This window comes from Haemaphysalis longicornis, unplaced genomic scaffold (assembly GCF_048455015.1).
Source record: "Haemaphysalis longicornis isolate Haplotype H1 unplaced genomic scaffold, Haemaphysalis longicornis Haplotype H1 scaffold_173, whole genome shotgun sequence".
NCBI classification, from domain to species: domain Eukaryota; kingdom Metazoa; phylum Arthropoda; class Arachnida; order Ixodida; family Ixodidae; genus Haemaphysalis; species Haemaphysalis longicornis.
In genome coordinates this window covers 225,681-240,912 of record NW_027526278.1, presented here as the reverse complement: position 1 = coordinate 240,912, position 15,232 = coordinate 225,681, and the positions used below count along the sequence as shown (strand labels likewise).

The window sequence follows — 15,232 nt, the reverse complement described above, 5'->3', positions numbered from 1 at the left end:
CTATCAATTCCATTCAAATTTTGCCTTGTTGCGCCTTGTGTTTTCTCTTAAGTGAGCAAAAATGGTGAACGTGGTGCAAATTGCGGCCTGGCTACGACGCAAAATATTTTGCTTACCATGCAGATTTTGCGAACGAAATAACCTATCGATTTCATTTAAAGCGTGCCCTCTTGCGCAAGACGTTTATTCTTACCTGCGAAAAATTCACACACCTGGTGCGACCCACAGTTGGGCTGCAGAAGGAAACGTGGGGCACGCCATAACCGATCTTGGGGCCCACCACTGCGCGCCCCTTGCAAGGTGCTAGTTTGAAAAACAAAACCGTTTGATAACTTTGCATTTATCGACCTTGGATTGGCCCTGTGAAGGTTACGCGGGCTCCCTGTTCGTATATATTTTGCTACTACCAGGGCTGCTGTTTTCAAAGCGGTTGTGTCATCTCGCAGGAGGGCCCCAAAACAGGCTTGTTACATCTTGTACACAATGTAAACAAAGGTAACGAGAACAATGAAATGGCCATTTAAATGGAATGACTAATGAAATTAGTCACCGTGGCGTCTTGCACGCGAGTGTTTACTGAATTTTCGCGCGAAGCAAGCGTTCATGTGGTGCGAGCGCAAGTGTGCTTCTTTGGTCCCCTTCAGCCACGAATTTCAACGCCATGCGCCACTCGACCTTGTTCACTTGCAAATGCCAAGTGAAAGCCCTCAGTAGGCTCAATTTGCAACCCTTGGAGCAGGGCTAGAGCGGTGTTCAAGCCCGGAGGAGGCCGAAAACCTGTGCTGGCGGTTCCCGTCCGTTCGCTCGGGGCAGCTGTTGGAGGCCTCTGCTAGTGAATGGAGAGTCGTAGAGACTTGGTTCGGGCACCGAAATGTTCGCGGGAACGTGTTTGTTCGAAGCGCGCCTGTTATTTGGCGTTTGCGCCAAGCGCAGCCGTTAGCGCAGCGAAAAACCAGCGCGCGAAAAGCACAAACGAGCCGTGCGGAGTGGAGCGAGGCAGGCGGGAAGGGGGGAAGGCCCCTCTCGCTGCGCCGTCGCCTCCGCCTCTGCCGCCGCCGCTGTCGCCGCAGTCACAACGCGCGAGTTCCGCTCATCTGCCTCGCGAGTTGTGTTCTTTGCAGTAGCAGCCAGCCGTTTTGGGCCGCATTTCTCTCGTCGCTCCAGGGTTGAGAAGAGACATGTCTCAAGAAACCAGCCAAGTGCGTGCCCCTACGGCGGCACCGTCTTCGGCTCCCAAGAGCCCCAAAAAGAAGGCTGCGCCCCGCGGATCCGGCAAGCCCAAATCAGCGCCTACGCACCCCAAGGTTTCGGTCATGGTCACCGCCTCCATCGGTGCCCTCAAAGAGCGCGGGGGTTCGTCCCTGCAAGCCATCAAGAAGTACATGGCTGGCACCTACAAAGTGGACGTCGAGAAGCTGTCTCAATTCATCCGCAAGTATCTCAAGTCTGCCGTCGCGTCCGGCGGGCTCGTGCAGACCAAGGGTAAAGGCGCCAGTGGCTCGTTCAAGCTGTCCTCCTCTGCTTCAGCACAATCATCGTCTGCCGGCGAGAAGAAGAAGAAAGCGGCGGCGGCGGCGGCGGCAGGCTAGAAGAAGCCTTCGGGCACCAAGAAACCGCGAGCCAACAAGACCACCGCGACGGCAAAGCCCAAGCGCGCCCCCGCTGCTGGTGCGAAGAAGCCCAAGAAAGCGGCCGCGAAAAAGCCCAAGGCAGAGAAAAAGGCGTCCCTTCCCAAGAGCCCCAAGAAGCCCAAAGCGACCAAGAAAGCCCCCAAGAAGCCAGCTTCTTCCAAAAAGTGAATGACTTCTGCGGAAGCCCGCCTCATCCTTTTTTTTTTAATTAACCACCCGGTCCTGATGGGACCACACCAACAGTTTGCCATGGCGACGGAAGCATGCCACGCCACACCCATCTCGCGTCCTCCTCCTCAATGCATTCTTAATCGCACGATTGCAGCGCAAACACACACACACAGCAGTAAAAACAAGCAAACAAACAAAGAAAAACCAAAGGCACTGCAGCTTCGCTCCTCGCTGCCGCAGCAGCCGTGGCTGTGGCCCACAGATACCCGCACGATGCTGCCATCTGTCGGACAACAGTTGGCCTGGCCCTCTTGGTTTTGGAGCTGGCTGCGAAATTATCTTGATCTGCCCGCGCGGACGAAGCGCGCCCGGGTTCTTTTGCGGCGCCCTGAGGGGTCGTCAATCAAAGCCCAGGCAATCGAAACACGGTTCAATCGAGAGAACAGGAGTTGTAGAATTCGAAAACATGCGCCTCTGGCGTGTGTGCCGTTTATATGATAGGTTACGGGCGTCCAGAACACGTTTTTTTTTTAATGTCGCCCGTTTCGCTTTGTTTACAAATGCTTGTCGGGCTGTGGAGAGGTAGGAAATCGTCTCACCGTGCTGAACTAACGTTTTTTTTTTACTGCGAGCCACAGAAACACGATGGTATGCGTGAATTTCACGTGAGAATAAGGAAATTTCAGCTGCAAGCTGATTAACATGGCGAACGCGACTTTTCAGTGTCCCAGGCGTGGTTTTCGCTCCTCCGCCGCTCGCTGGCGGGCCGAAAAACGTCCTCACGGCGTCGTGAGACCACTCGTTGGAAAGCTTATTCTTAGAGCTACGCGATGGTGCAATTTTCGTTTTCGTGCGACGAACGGTGACGATGCCAGCGCAAAACGCCGACGCGGCGCGGAAGAAAAGGTCGGCGCGAGGCCGACCGCTCGGGTTGTAGCCCTTTTACAAGCCACTTCCGTACGACTGAGAGGTATGCGTGAATTTCACGTGAGAATAAGGAAATGTCAACTGCAAGCCGATGAACATGGCGAACGCGACTATTCAGTGTCCCAGGCGTGGTTGTCGCTCCTCCGCCGCTCACTGGCGGGCCGAAAAACGTCCTCACGGCGTCGTGAGACCACTCGATGGAAAGCTTATTCGTCGGGCTACGCGATGGTGCAATTTTCGTTTTCGTGCGACGAACGGTGACGATGCCAGTGCCAAAACTCCGACGCGGCGCGGAAGGAAAGGTCGGCGCGAGGCCGACCGCTCGGGTTGTAGCCCCTTTACAAGTAATTTCCATACAACTGAGAGGCTGGAACGAGCAGCGACAATAAAGTATAGGCCCTGGCAAACGTTTCGGTGCAATTTTAGTTGGCCTGGCCCTCTTGGTTTGGGAGCTGGCAGCGAAATAGCCTTGAACTGCCCGCGCGGACAAAGCGCGCCCGGGGTCTTTTGCGGCCCCCTTAGGGGTCGTTAATCAAAGCCCAGGCAATTGAAACATAGTTCAATCGAGAGAACAGGAGTCGTAGAATTGGAAAACATGCGCCGCTGGCGTGTGCGCCGTTTAGTTGATAGTCTACGAGGCGTTCAAGACACGTTTTTCGTCAATTTCGCCCGTTTCGCTTTGTTTACAAATGCTTCCCGGGCTGTGGAGAGGTAGGACATCGTCTCACCGTGCTGAGCTTAAACTTTTCTGGTTCCTCCGAGCCACAGAAACACGATGGTATGCGTGAATTTCACGTGAGAGCAAGGAAAGTTCAGCTGCAAGCCGATTAACATGGCGAACGCGACTTTTCAGTGTCCCAGGCGAGGTTCTCGCTCCTCCGCCGCTCGCTGGCGGGCAGACAAACGTCCTCACGGCGTCGTGAGACCACTCGTTGGAAAGCTTATTCTTAGATCTACGCGATGGTGCAATTACCGTTTCAGTTCGTCGAACGGTTACGATGCCAGCGCCAGAACTCCGACGCGGCGCGGCCGAAGTGGTCGGCGCGAGGCCTACCGCTCGGGTTGTAATTCTTGTGCGAGCCCTTTCCGTACGAGTGGGAGGACCGAACGAGCAGCGACAGTAAAGTAGAGGCCCCGGCAAACGTTTCAGTGCGATTTTAGTTCGCCTGACCCCCTTGGTTTTGGAGCTGGCCGCGAAAGAGCCTTGATCTGCCCGCGCGGACCAAGCGCGCCCGGGGTCTTTTGCGGTGCCCTGCGGGGTCGTTAATCAAAGTCCAGACACTCGAAACACGGTTCAATCGAGAGAACAGGAGTTGTAGAATCGGAAAACATGCGCCGCTTGCGCGAGCGTCGCTCAGTTGATAAGTTACGGGGCGTCCAAGACACGTTTTTCGTCATTCTTGCGTGTTTCGCTTTGTTTACAAATGCTTCTCGGGCTGTGGACAGGGGGAAAAGCGTCTCACCGTGCTGAGCTATACGTTTTTTTTTTTGCTTTGTTTTTTTTTGTTTTACAACGAGCCGCAGAAACACGATGGTACGCGTGAATTTTACGCGAACAATAGGGACCGGGCAGCTGGACGGGTGGCGCCACCACTCGGCCCTCCGCTCGTCAGTGGAATGAGCCGGTGCATTGGAATACACAGCCTCCCGTTGTTTTTGTCGTGTTTGCTTCGGTGCTTTGTATGTTTTGGTGTCGTTGTGAGCACACATGTGAGATGAAACGAAGTCTAGACAGGTGTGTTGGGTTCTTATATGCAGTAATGACTACGTAAACTTGTCGGACGCGTCTAAAGTTGGGTATCGGCTGCAATGGCATGAGCGCTTTTTGCAGCGATCTGCGCTTGGCTCCACCCGTTCTGAGTACGAATAAAACTACTATTATTGGTAATATTTTCTTCTTAAATGCACTAACGGCTACGCAAACTTATTGGATGCTTGTAAAGTTGGGAAAGGGGTACATTGATACGTGCGCTTTTTGCAGCGCTCTGCGCCTGGCTCCGCGCGATCTGAGTAGGAATAAAACTATTAGCAATATTATTATTCATTTCTACCTCTTTAAATTATCTTCACTGGTTTCAATGACTACGGTTTCCACGCCAGCCTTAGCGCTGGGATACCTCGATGCGTGTGCTTTAAATAGAAAGGCACCTGCATCCGAGATGGATTACCGTGTAGCCGTAGAAATGTTGCGGTAGTTTACACTTTCTGTAACCGTAAGCTTTGTACCTTGGGTTTTGGTGAGCGACACTGACATCATGGGAGCCTGAAAGCCGAAGTGGAAATCCCACGTTTGTGGTGGTCATTTTATCAAGAGCCAGAGTTATTCACCAACTCAAAAGCCCAAGCTACAAACCATCCCTCCTCCCCTTCCCGTTTTACCACCTGCGTAGAATAAAGGGTGGCACCGATAGTTAAAAAATCTTGCAGTGTTAACGTCAGCCGGTGTTTTTTAATGCTTAAGTATTCTTTACAGAGTACCTAAAAAAAATCGTGTAATGCCTGGTGAAGACACCAAAAAACGCGCGATTAGTTGCCTCAAATATGGGTGCATGAGCCCGAGTCCTCCACCACAGACACATTTCCGACACGCTAGAAAAAGTTTAGATTTGGAGAGGGGGCATGGAAGTTCAAAATTAAACAGCAAAATCATCTAGCCCTCCATGTAATGATCATGATGGTTGAACACAAAGCTTTCTTCGTGCGAAATCGAATGGCAAATGGTCAAAGTCAAAGACGCTGCAAATCAAAAGACCAAACTGCGTGCTGGTCAAATTCGACGCTTAACTTGTCAAAGTTTAAATCCAGAAGGCAACCAAGGAAACCCATACGATAGAGCTTTGCGATAAACCATCATCGTCGTTAGACGGAGGTGTGGATGATTTTTCAATCGTAGGTGGCAGCTTGTAAACCGACCGCAGCATTCAGTTGTGAAGCTGAGTGCAGGTTTCGGGTACCCTCCTGTCTTGCGTCCTTCAGCCACGCAGGAATTGGTTTTTGAAAACCCATTTACCAACTAGCCAGCAACCATTGCAATTCTTGTAAAGCAATGCTTCTCCACGACAAGCAATAACGTTCTACTATCATGACACCCCCCAACTCTGTCTTTCGCTTGTGCACGACGTCGACGCCGTTTCGTCATCAACTGCCAAAGGCCAGCGCCGCAGCATTCCTAAATCGGTTGCACACCGGCTTTGTGGGAGCATTTAGCGGCAATATACTCCTCGATTCGCGAAACTGCATACAGGCATGAAAAAATTGCATGACGCAACGAACTTTCACTTCCAGCTTGACTTCCAGCTTGGCGCATTGAGCGTCGTCTGCTATTTCTAAATACTGAGTATGGGCGTGAATAACACACATGGCATGCCTCGTAAACGTCACATCCACGCTCAAGATTTACCGACCTGAAAAATGCCCGTGGGGTTACGTACCCTTGCAAGCCGCACCACAGAAAAACGACAGAAAGCTATGCACAACTACGCTGCGCTGACCGCCACCGGCATTCCACTGACGAGCGGTTCGCCACGGGCGGCGCTGTTCGCTGAAACGACGGTGGTGCCATACAACGGCCGCCCGGTCCCTATAAATAAATTTCAGTTTGAAGCCGAAAACAGCTTTCCAAGGCCCGCGCGTCGTTTCGTAAGTCGGCGCAAACCGCTGTCGTGTGGCGACGACGCGGAGCGCGGCGTCGGGCCCCCGCGAACAGCAAAATATACGAACAGGGAGCCCGCGTCACCTTCACAGGGCCAATCGGAGGTCGATAAATGCAAAGTTATCAAACGGTTTTGTTTTTCAAACCAGCACCTTGCAAGGGGCGTGCAGTGGTGGGCCCCAAGATCGGTTATGGTGTGCCCCACGTTTCCTTCTGCAGCCCAACTGTGGTTCGCACCAGGTGTGTGAATTTTTCGCAGGTAAGAATAGACGTCTTGCGCAAGAGGGCATGCTTTAAATGAAATCGATAGCTTATTTCCTTCGCAAAATCTGCATGGTAAGCAAAATATTTTGCGTCGTAGCCAGGCCGCAATTTGCACCACGTTCACCATTTTTGCTCAGGTAAGAGAAAACACAAGGCGCAACAGGGCAAAATTTGAATGGAATTGATAGCTCTTTTTGTTCGGAAACTGTGGGGAGGCGAATTTACGTGGCGACGAAAATTGTCCATTTCCAGCATCCTAGCGACCGCGGAGGGTGGGAAGAGCTTCGCCGCGGCGGCGGCGGCGGCTGCTGGCACTCTCGTTTATGGTGAGTCGGACATTTCGCGTCATAGCCGGACCGCAGTTTGGGCCAGGTTTACCATTTTTGGACAGATAAGAGAAAACGTTGCGCGCAACAACACAGCGTTTGAATGAAATCGATAGCTTTTTTCGTTCGGTAACCGCAGGGGCGCAAATTTGGGGCACGGAAAAAAAGTGCAGTTTTCAGCATTCAAGCATCGAAAAGAGGGGAAGAGGCGGTTGCGGCGCGACCAATCAGAAGCGCGCTCCGTCTCCAGCCAATCGCGTGCGCGCGTTTCCGTGCTGTCTTGTATGTCGGTGAGCCCCCAGATGGGCTCAATAATATCCCCAGTCCATTTTCTTTTCCTTTTTCATCGAACCACTTAGATAGATAGTGCTGTCCAGCGAACAGAGGTGGCAGTCTACTGTTCCCGAGGGGCCCTGCCCGAACTCGCCGCGAGGTCTTCTGCCACCTGCTCACCTACTTGGAGGCCTCCGGTCTCAACAAGCGCCTGTAGACGGCCGTCTGCTGTCCGCGCCATTGCTCCTGCTGCTTCGCTTAGCTTTAAGTAGAGGCTCCACGTTTTAATTTTCTAGCCTACCTATCTCTTTCATCACCCCTTTTCTCCTCTAATCTTTCATCCCCCTCCTTCCCCCCCTCCCCCCCCGCACTGGGTTGTATGCAGGTGACCCCCCAGCTGGGCTCAATAATATCCCAGTGCATCTCCTTTCCTTTTCTCTTGAACCACTTATGTATGTATGTATGTCTTTTGGCTCGCTCGAACCGCCGAGGCGTGAGGTTGTGTTTTCGCTCGCTCCTGCCTCGTTCGGTGCCGCGATCTACGTGTACGTGCGCGCGCCGCCGGCTATCGTGGATTATGCGGACGCGTCGCGCTGACTGCGCTGTTTGTGTGCTCGATCGGGGCCGCGATCTACGTGTACGTGCGCGCCGCTGCTATCGTGGATTATGTCGACGCGTCGCGCGTCGCCCTGACTGCGCAGTTCGTGTGTTTGTGCGCCCGCCTCGCTCGTGCCCCGAACCGCGAAGTGAACTGTGTTATCGTGTACGTGCGGGACCATGCCGACGACGGGCGGCAGCTTGCGGCCGCCGTCAACAAGTGCTGCTGCTGCACGCGCGTTTGCTATCCATCGCCGTAGCAATAGCGTGGGGTTCTCCCGCAGCCTTGAGAAGCTGATGGCTTCCTGCGCGGGCATCCTGCAGCAGCAGCTACGGGCCCAGAAACTGATCGGTTGTCTGGGCGACCCGCCGGCACCTCCGCCGCCGCCCCAGACCAGCGAGCAGCACGCCGAGCCAGCCCTGGATATGGTCGGCGTGCACGTGGCCCCTGCACTGCCCAAGAGTGCTAGCGCCCAAAACTATGCCCCAGCTGACCTTCCCCAACCACCGACGGAGCCCATGGACGAGGCGCTGTGTGCCAAGCTCCAGCGGGAACCATCGGATGGCTTGGATTCTGGCCGGGCACCCAGCGACGACGAGCGCGACGCCATGGAGGCAGCGCCGCGTCGAGCGGCCGCCATTGCTCCCTCCTCGAAGCGACGCGCCCGCGGCTGGGAGGCAGTCGTGACGTCACGAGGGCGCCCGGCCTTGCTCGCGCCGGCCCGACTCCTCCTCGCGGCTGCGCCAGCCGTCATCGCTCCCCCTCTCCTGGACGAGCCCATCCTGCAGGCCGCCCCCTCTCCTGGCAGCGCGGTCGCCTCGGTGAGCTCTCCCTTGCAGCCGCTCGCTCCCAGCGTCGCCACCGCTGCCATCTCCTCCGCTCAGGCCGCCGCGCAAGATGGCGGCGCCCAGGAGGTAAACAAACTGCCTCCCGACTCTGCGCTCGCGCACGCGGCGGCCTGCGGCGGCCGTTCGGGTGGCCCCACGCCTTCCAAACTTCCTGGCCAGGATGAGGAGGGGCAGTGGGTCACCCAGAGGAGCAAGGCAGCCAAGCGGAAGGCCAGGAAAGTGGCTGCGCGGCGCCCCATCACGCTGCCGGCCGCCGGCACCTGCCTCTTCCGCCCTGCTGACAGCGCTGCTTCATTCCTGGCCACATCGAGGGAGGCCATCGCTCGGGAGCTCGCCGCCACCTCTGGAGTTTCCCAGGTGAGGGTAAACACCCGCTTGAACGTAGTGGCGGCCGACGCCGAAACGGACGAGTGCCTTGGTGCGCTATTGGGCACACAGTCCATAGCTGGCATTGCTGTCCGCGCCGGCCGCCCCGCGAAACGAGGCACGAGCCGCGGCCTTGTTTTTGGTGTTGACCCTCGCCTGGGAACGGACGAGATCCTCGCCCACTGTGACTGTGAGGTGGCGGTGTGCAGTGTGGTGCGGAAGACGGATGGTGCGCTGCTGCTGGAGTTCGCCTCCTCCTCCCCGCCCCACTTCGTGGCCATCTTCAAGCTGCTGCTGCCTGTGCGGGGCTGCAGGCCGCGGCCCACACAGTGTGCTCGCTGTGGCCGCCTTGACCATGTGACGGCCTGCTGCAGGGGCAAGGAGAGGTGTGCGCGCTGCGGTGGCGGCCACGCTTCTGATCAGTAAACCGCTTCTGCCCCCCGCTGCTCCAACTGTGGTGGTGCATACGCCGTCGACAACCCTCGTTGCCCCCGCTGGCAGCAGGAACGTCAGGTGGCCACAGCTATGGCACGGGCGCCCCAGCCTGTGCCCCGTGCTGTGGCTGTTGCATCAGTACGCGCTGGCCAGCAGCTCCCGGGCTACGCCGACATGGCCAGGCGTAGCTCCAACCCGCAGCAGCACGACACTCAGCAGCAGCAGCAGCGCCACAGCAGCCAGCAGCAGCAGCACCACAGCAGCCCGCAGCAGCAACCTACCACCAACCACGGACTGCCGCAGCGGCAGCGGAAGTCAGTCCGCTGCCAGCAGGCCCCGCCGCCCCCAGCCAGGACCAGCTGGTGCCACTCCTCCTGGCCCTGGTTCACAGCCTGTTGGGCCGCCTGCCTGCTGACGACCCCGACCGTCTGGCGGCCACTGCTGTCCTGGCTTCCGTAACCTCCACTCCAGCCCCCCAGCATGGCTAGCAGACCCTGCAGGACAGTCCAGCGGCCACGCATCCTGCAGTGGAACTGCAACCATCTGGGGCCACGCCATGCAGAGCTGGTGGACCACCTGCTGAGGGAACAATTCGACGTGGTGGCCCTCCAGGAGGCATACGTCCGTGGTGGTTCCCCGCGCCTGCCAGGCTACGTGTGCTACCCCAGCCCCACTAGCTGCTTTTGGCGCAACTGCAGCGTTTACCCCTGCATGGACGACACCCATGCACCAGGCAAGTCTCACGCAGCCGTCTATGTGCGGGCAGCACTGAGCCACACCCCGGTCAACCTGGCCTTGGTCACTGAGGGCCCCATGCAGTGCGCCGCTGTCACTGTGCGCATGGGGACCACGGACACCACCGTGGCCAGCGTGTACGTGCGGCCAGCACGCCCCTGGGACGCCACGGGTGGCCAGCACGCCCCTGGGACGCCACGGCACTGTGCCGACTGCGCCCACTCCTACGCCCTGACGCCGTAGTGTGTGGGGACCTTAACGCCCACCACCCGGCCTGGGGCAGCCCCCGCACCACTTGCCGCGGCCGAGACCTCCTGGACGCCGCCACCTCCTGCGGGCTGTTTGTGGCCAACACGGGCAGCCCCACCTTCGTGCGCCCTGGCCAACGGGGCTCCACCCAGCTGTCCCACATCGATCTGACCCTGGTGTCGCAGCGGTTACCCTACTGCTGGGAGACTGCCAGCAGCACCTGGGGGTCAGACCATTACCCCATTCTGGTCACCCCGAGGGGCGACCGCAGGCGTGCCGACACCAGGGTCTATGCCGTCGTCAGCTGGTCCAGTTTCCGGAAGGAGGTGTCCAAGTGCCTGGATGATCCGGAGCCCGACTTCCTGGCAGCGGTCGTGCGGACAAGGCAACGGTACGAGGGGAGGCACCCCTCTGCATGGCACTGCCAGACTTGGAGCTCCTCCGGCTCCGGGCGCGCCGCAACCAGCTGCAGCGGCGTGCCATCAGGAGCGGGCGCCCAAGTGACTGGACTGAGCAGCGACGAGCAGACGCCCAGTGTAGACGACGGGCTCGGAAGCGGCGCACGCAGGGCTGGGAGTCCCTCTGCTCATCCCTGGACTCGGGCAGAGACCCAGCCAGGGCCTGGCGTGTTTTCAAGCCCTTGCTGCGCCCTACCACCACCAGTCGACGCCCACTGCAAATGGCTGCCATCGCCCGGGACATCACCGAGGCGGGCCTGGCTGAGCTCTTCGCGGACCAGTTCGCCCAGTCTGTCCAGGCCCGCCTGCCTGCCCCCGTCCGGCGGAACGTCGCTGCTGCTGTCCTGCCGGAGCCCCGAGTTGTGGCCCTGTGCACCACGGAGCTGACCTTGCGGGAGCTGCAGGCCGCCCTGGACCGATGCACCAAACGCAGGAGCGCCCCAGGAATTGATGGGGTGACGTACCAGATGCTGCGCAACCTGGACGTCACCCACCTGGGGCCGCTCCTGCTGCTCTTCAACCGCTCCAGGACAACGGGCATCCTCCCGGCAGCCTGGCTGGTTGGCCTGGTGTCCCCAATCCTGAAGGTGGGCAAGCCACCATCGGAGCCAGAGTCCTACCGGCCGGTGTCTCTCACTTCCACGGCGGGCAAGGTCTTGGAGCACGTGGCCCTGGCGCGCCTGCGGTGGATCGCCGACCAGCGGGCAGTGTTCCGGGAGCAGCAGAGCGGCTTCAGGCGGCACCGCTGCACTGCTGAGTCCCTGGGCGACGTCGTCTCCATGCTCGGGCAGGCCCAACACGAAAAGGAGGTGGCCTACCTCCTGCTGCTCGACATGAAGGCGGCGTTCGACACTGTCCTGCACGTTGCCATCCTGTAGGCGCTGGACGGCATGGGCATCGTGGGGCACCTCAGGGGCTACGTGCGGGCTTTCCAGGCTGGTCGAACCTTCCGGGTCAAGGTCGGCCGGGCAACCAGCAGCCCACGGGACGTCTGATCTGGGGTGCCCCAGGGGGGCGTGCTAAGCCCCTTCTTGTTCAACCTGGTGCTGGACCCGCTTCCAGACTGCATCCCCGCTGGCCTCCAGTATCCAGTGGGGATTGCGGTCTATGCTGATGACGTCGCCATCTGGACGCACGGGCCCACCGAGGAGAACAGGCACGTGAGGGCATGCCTGCAGACGTCACTGGACTCGGTCGCGGCTTTCCTGGCAAGCCGCGGCCTGGTGCTGTCCGAGGCCAAGACGCAGGCACTCATGCTGCACCCGAGAGGGCAGGCCGCCCGCCGTAAGACGCCCGAGTTCCGGCTGAACGGCAAGCCCCTCCCATGGCGCCGCCAGGTCACCTACCTGGGCCTGCTCGTAGACTGCCGGCTGTCATGGATCCCGGCCATGAAGGCGTTGCGGAAGCGTGCTGCTGGGGTGCTGCACGGAGTGCGGCAGCTGCTCGCCCGCGGCAACGGGTGCTCCCACCAGGTGGCGCTCCGCATCTACAGCAGCATGGCCTCGTCGGCCGTGCTGTATGCACTGCCTCTTGTGCATTTGACGCGCCGCCGGTGGGAGCAGCTCGAACTGGACCAGCATCGGGCCATCCGGCTCTGTCTGGGCCTCCCCAGGCACTCTCCCGTGGCGGCCACCCACACTGAGGCAGCCACATGGCCCATCGAGATGCGGGCCCTCCAGACGGGTCTGCGCCACATTGACCGGCTGCGGAAGTCCCTGGACGGAGCTGCCCTGCTGCAGCGGTTCCGCGGCCGGCCGGACTCGCAGATGGGCATGCTGCTGCAGATCTACGACGAAAACATCGCAGTGCCGCAGCGGCCCCGTCTGGAGCCGCCTCCGCCTGGCACGAGGGAGGCCCTACAGATTGCCACCAAGCTTCCTGGGGTGCGCAGCAAGCGCTCCACCCCCCATGCGGCCATCTACCAAGAGGTGGCTGCCTTGCTGCAAGAGGACCCCAGCGGCCGCCGCCTGCACGTCTTTACGGATGGCTCGGTGCTGCCCCACACGGGCAACGCGGCAGCCGCCTGCACGGCTCCTGCGGTCGGCGCCAGCCGAACATGCCGACTGCCCTTCCCCGCGTCATCAACCACGGCGGAACTGGCCGGCCTCCACCTGGCCGCAGACCTGCTGCTCGAGCGGGCAAGCCAGGACAGCGAGGCCCTGGTCTTGACGGACTCCCGGCCAGCCCTTCTACGACTGCGAGAGGCAGACCAGCCGTCCAGCTCCTGCGGGTACGTGGAGACGTCGCTGGCGGCCAAACTACATGCAGTGGCCTCGGGCGGCTGCCATGTTCAACTGCAGTGGCTGCCATCACACATGGGCATCTTGGGCAACGAGGAGGCTGACGCCCTGGCCAAGGGCGCCCACCAGCAGGACACTCCCGTCTCCCGGGACGTCACACTGTACGACACCGCACGGCAGCAGCTGACCCGAGTGGCCCTCACCATGCACCCAGATCGCCGTGTGGTGAGTGGCCAGGCCCCTCGGGTCCTCCCGGGGCGTCTAAGCAGGGACGACCGCAGCCTGCTGCTCCGACTGCGGCTCAACTGCTGTGACGTGGCAGCCAGACTGCACCACCAAGGCCGCTGCTCCTCCCTCTCCTGTGCCCACTATCCCGAGCCCGAGACTGTGGAGCACCTGCTATGCTCCTGCCCGGAGTTTGCAGCACACCGAGGAGTGCTGCAGACTTCGCTACGAGCGGCTTGGGCTGCCCTATCAGCAGGTCGAGAGTCTGCTGTTCCCGAGGGGCCCCGCCGGAACTCGCCGCGAGGTTTTCCGCCACCTGCTCACCTACTTGGAGGCCGCCGGTCTCAACAAGCGCCTGTAGACGGCCGTCTGCTGTCCGCGCCATTGCTGCTGCTGCTTCGCTTAGCTTTAAGTACAGGCTCCACGTTTTAATTTCCTAGCCTACCTATCTCTTTCATCACCCCTTTTCTCCTCTAATCTTTCATCCCCCTCCTCCTCCCCCCGCACTGGGTTGTATGCAGGTGAGCCCCCAGCTGGGCTCAATAATATCCCCAGTGCATTTCCTTTCCTTTTCTCTTGAACCACTTATGTATGTATATTGTCTTTTGGGCGCCAACCTTCGGAGGAGTCGGACGTGCGTAACGCGAGGTGCGAGCTAGGTCTCCGTGTGTGCTGCTGACGGTGCCGGTTAGTCATTTCTTGTGCTTCGGCAGCCTATTATGGTGACACTGCTTAATAACTAATGTGACAGTGCTATTTTCACTGCTCCTTCGCGGGGCAGCTCTAACGCGCTATAATTTGAGACGCATGTGATTCCAAACGCGTCGCCCAAGGTTCATTATTTCATTTAACAATGGCGTTATGGAGGAAACAAAAAAGAACGCGGTGGCTCGTTGCTGTTGTTTGTGCAATTTAAAATATCTAGCGGCTGTTTCCTTATCATTATGCTTTCATCTTGACAGATAGCGCACGTGTGCGAACGGGGCGCTACAAAAAGAAATGCGGGCAGGTCCTTCAAACAATGGAAATTGGAATAGGAGAAAAAAAAAACCGCCGCTTGTGGTGGCCGCATTTTGCGCGCGTTTTGCAAAAGGTGTTTGTAATTTCGTGTGCAGCACGAGGCCTTATGTCACCGTGCTAACGCAGTCTTTAATGGGACGGAGTCTTTATTGCAAAGCCTTGATGTTTTATTGAGATGCTCGAACGGCATGGCAGTGTTGTTATTTATCAGAGAAGAGAAGAAGGAGGCTGTGATTATCTTGCAAATGTGGGCCGAATTGCGTGCGCCGCGCGCTGCTACGTTTGTTGTCCAACACACTCCTCCTGCTCATTACTACAATAACTGTTGGTCTCTCTTCTCTCGTGCAGGCGCTGCTGCTGCAGCAGCTTTCCGACCTCGGGGCGGACGAAGCTGGCGCGTGCGTATGGTTGCTCCCGCACGCAGGTACGTTCGTCGGAAATAAAAACGAAAACATGGGGGGCTGCCAAAATGTTTCTCTTATGGGTGCCTCGCGACGGTGAATTTTGACGACGCTTGCTGCTGCTGCTGCTGCTACTTGTTTAAACGCGAGCTTGCGAGTGTCGCAAAGTTCATCTTCGCGGCGCACCACAGTGTAACGCAAACACGCACTATTATTCGTTCACTTGTATCGAGCTGCTGCTTTTGCCAGCGAAGAGGATGGTGAGTGACCTGTGTGTTGTGGGTGCTGCTGCTGTTTGGATTTCTTTCACTGCAGTTTGAGACATGTTTGCTGCGTGTGTAGATCAGAAAAAATAGCCCCCTGTTCAGTCGCTTGCACGTGGTGCTCGTGCAGTCGGCAGGGCGCGGGTGTTG

At 58.4% G+C, this 15,232-nt stretch overlaps 1 pseudogene; it reads left to right on the top strand.

The window, feature by feature from the left end:
• Positions 1-1,178: 1,178 nt before the first annotated feature.
• Positions 1,179-2,163, top strand: LOC144166470 (uncharacterized; annotated as a pseudogene).
• Positions 2,164-15,232: the final 13,069 nt, after the last annotated feature.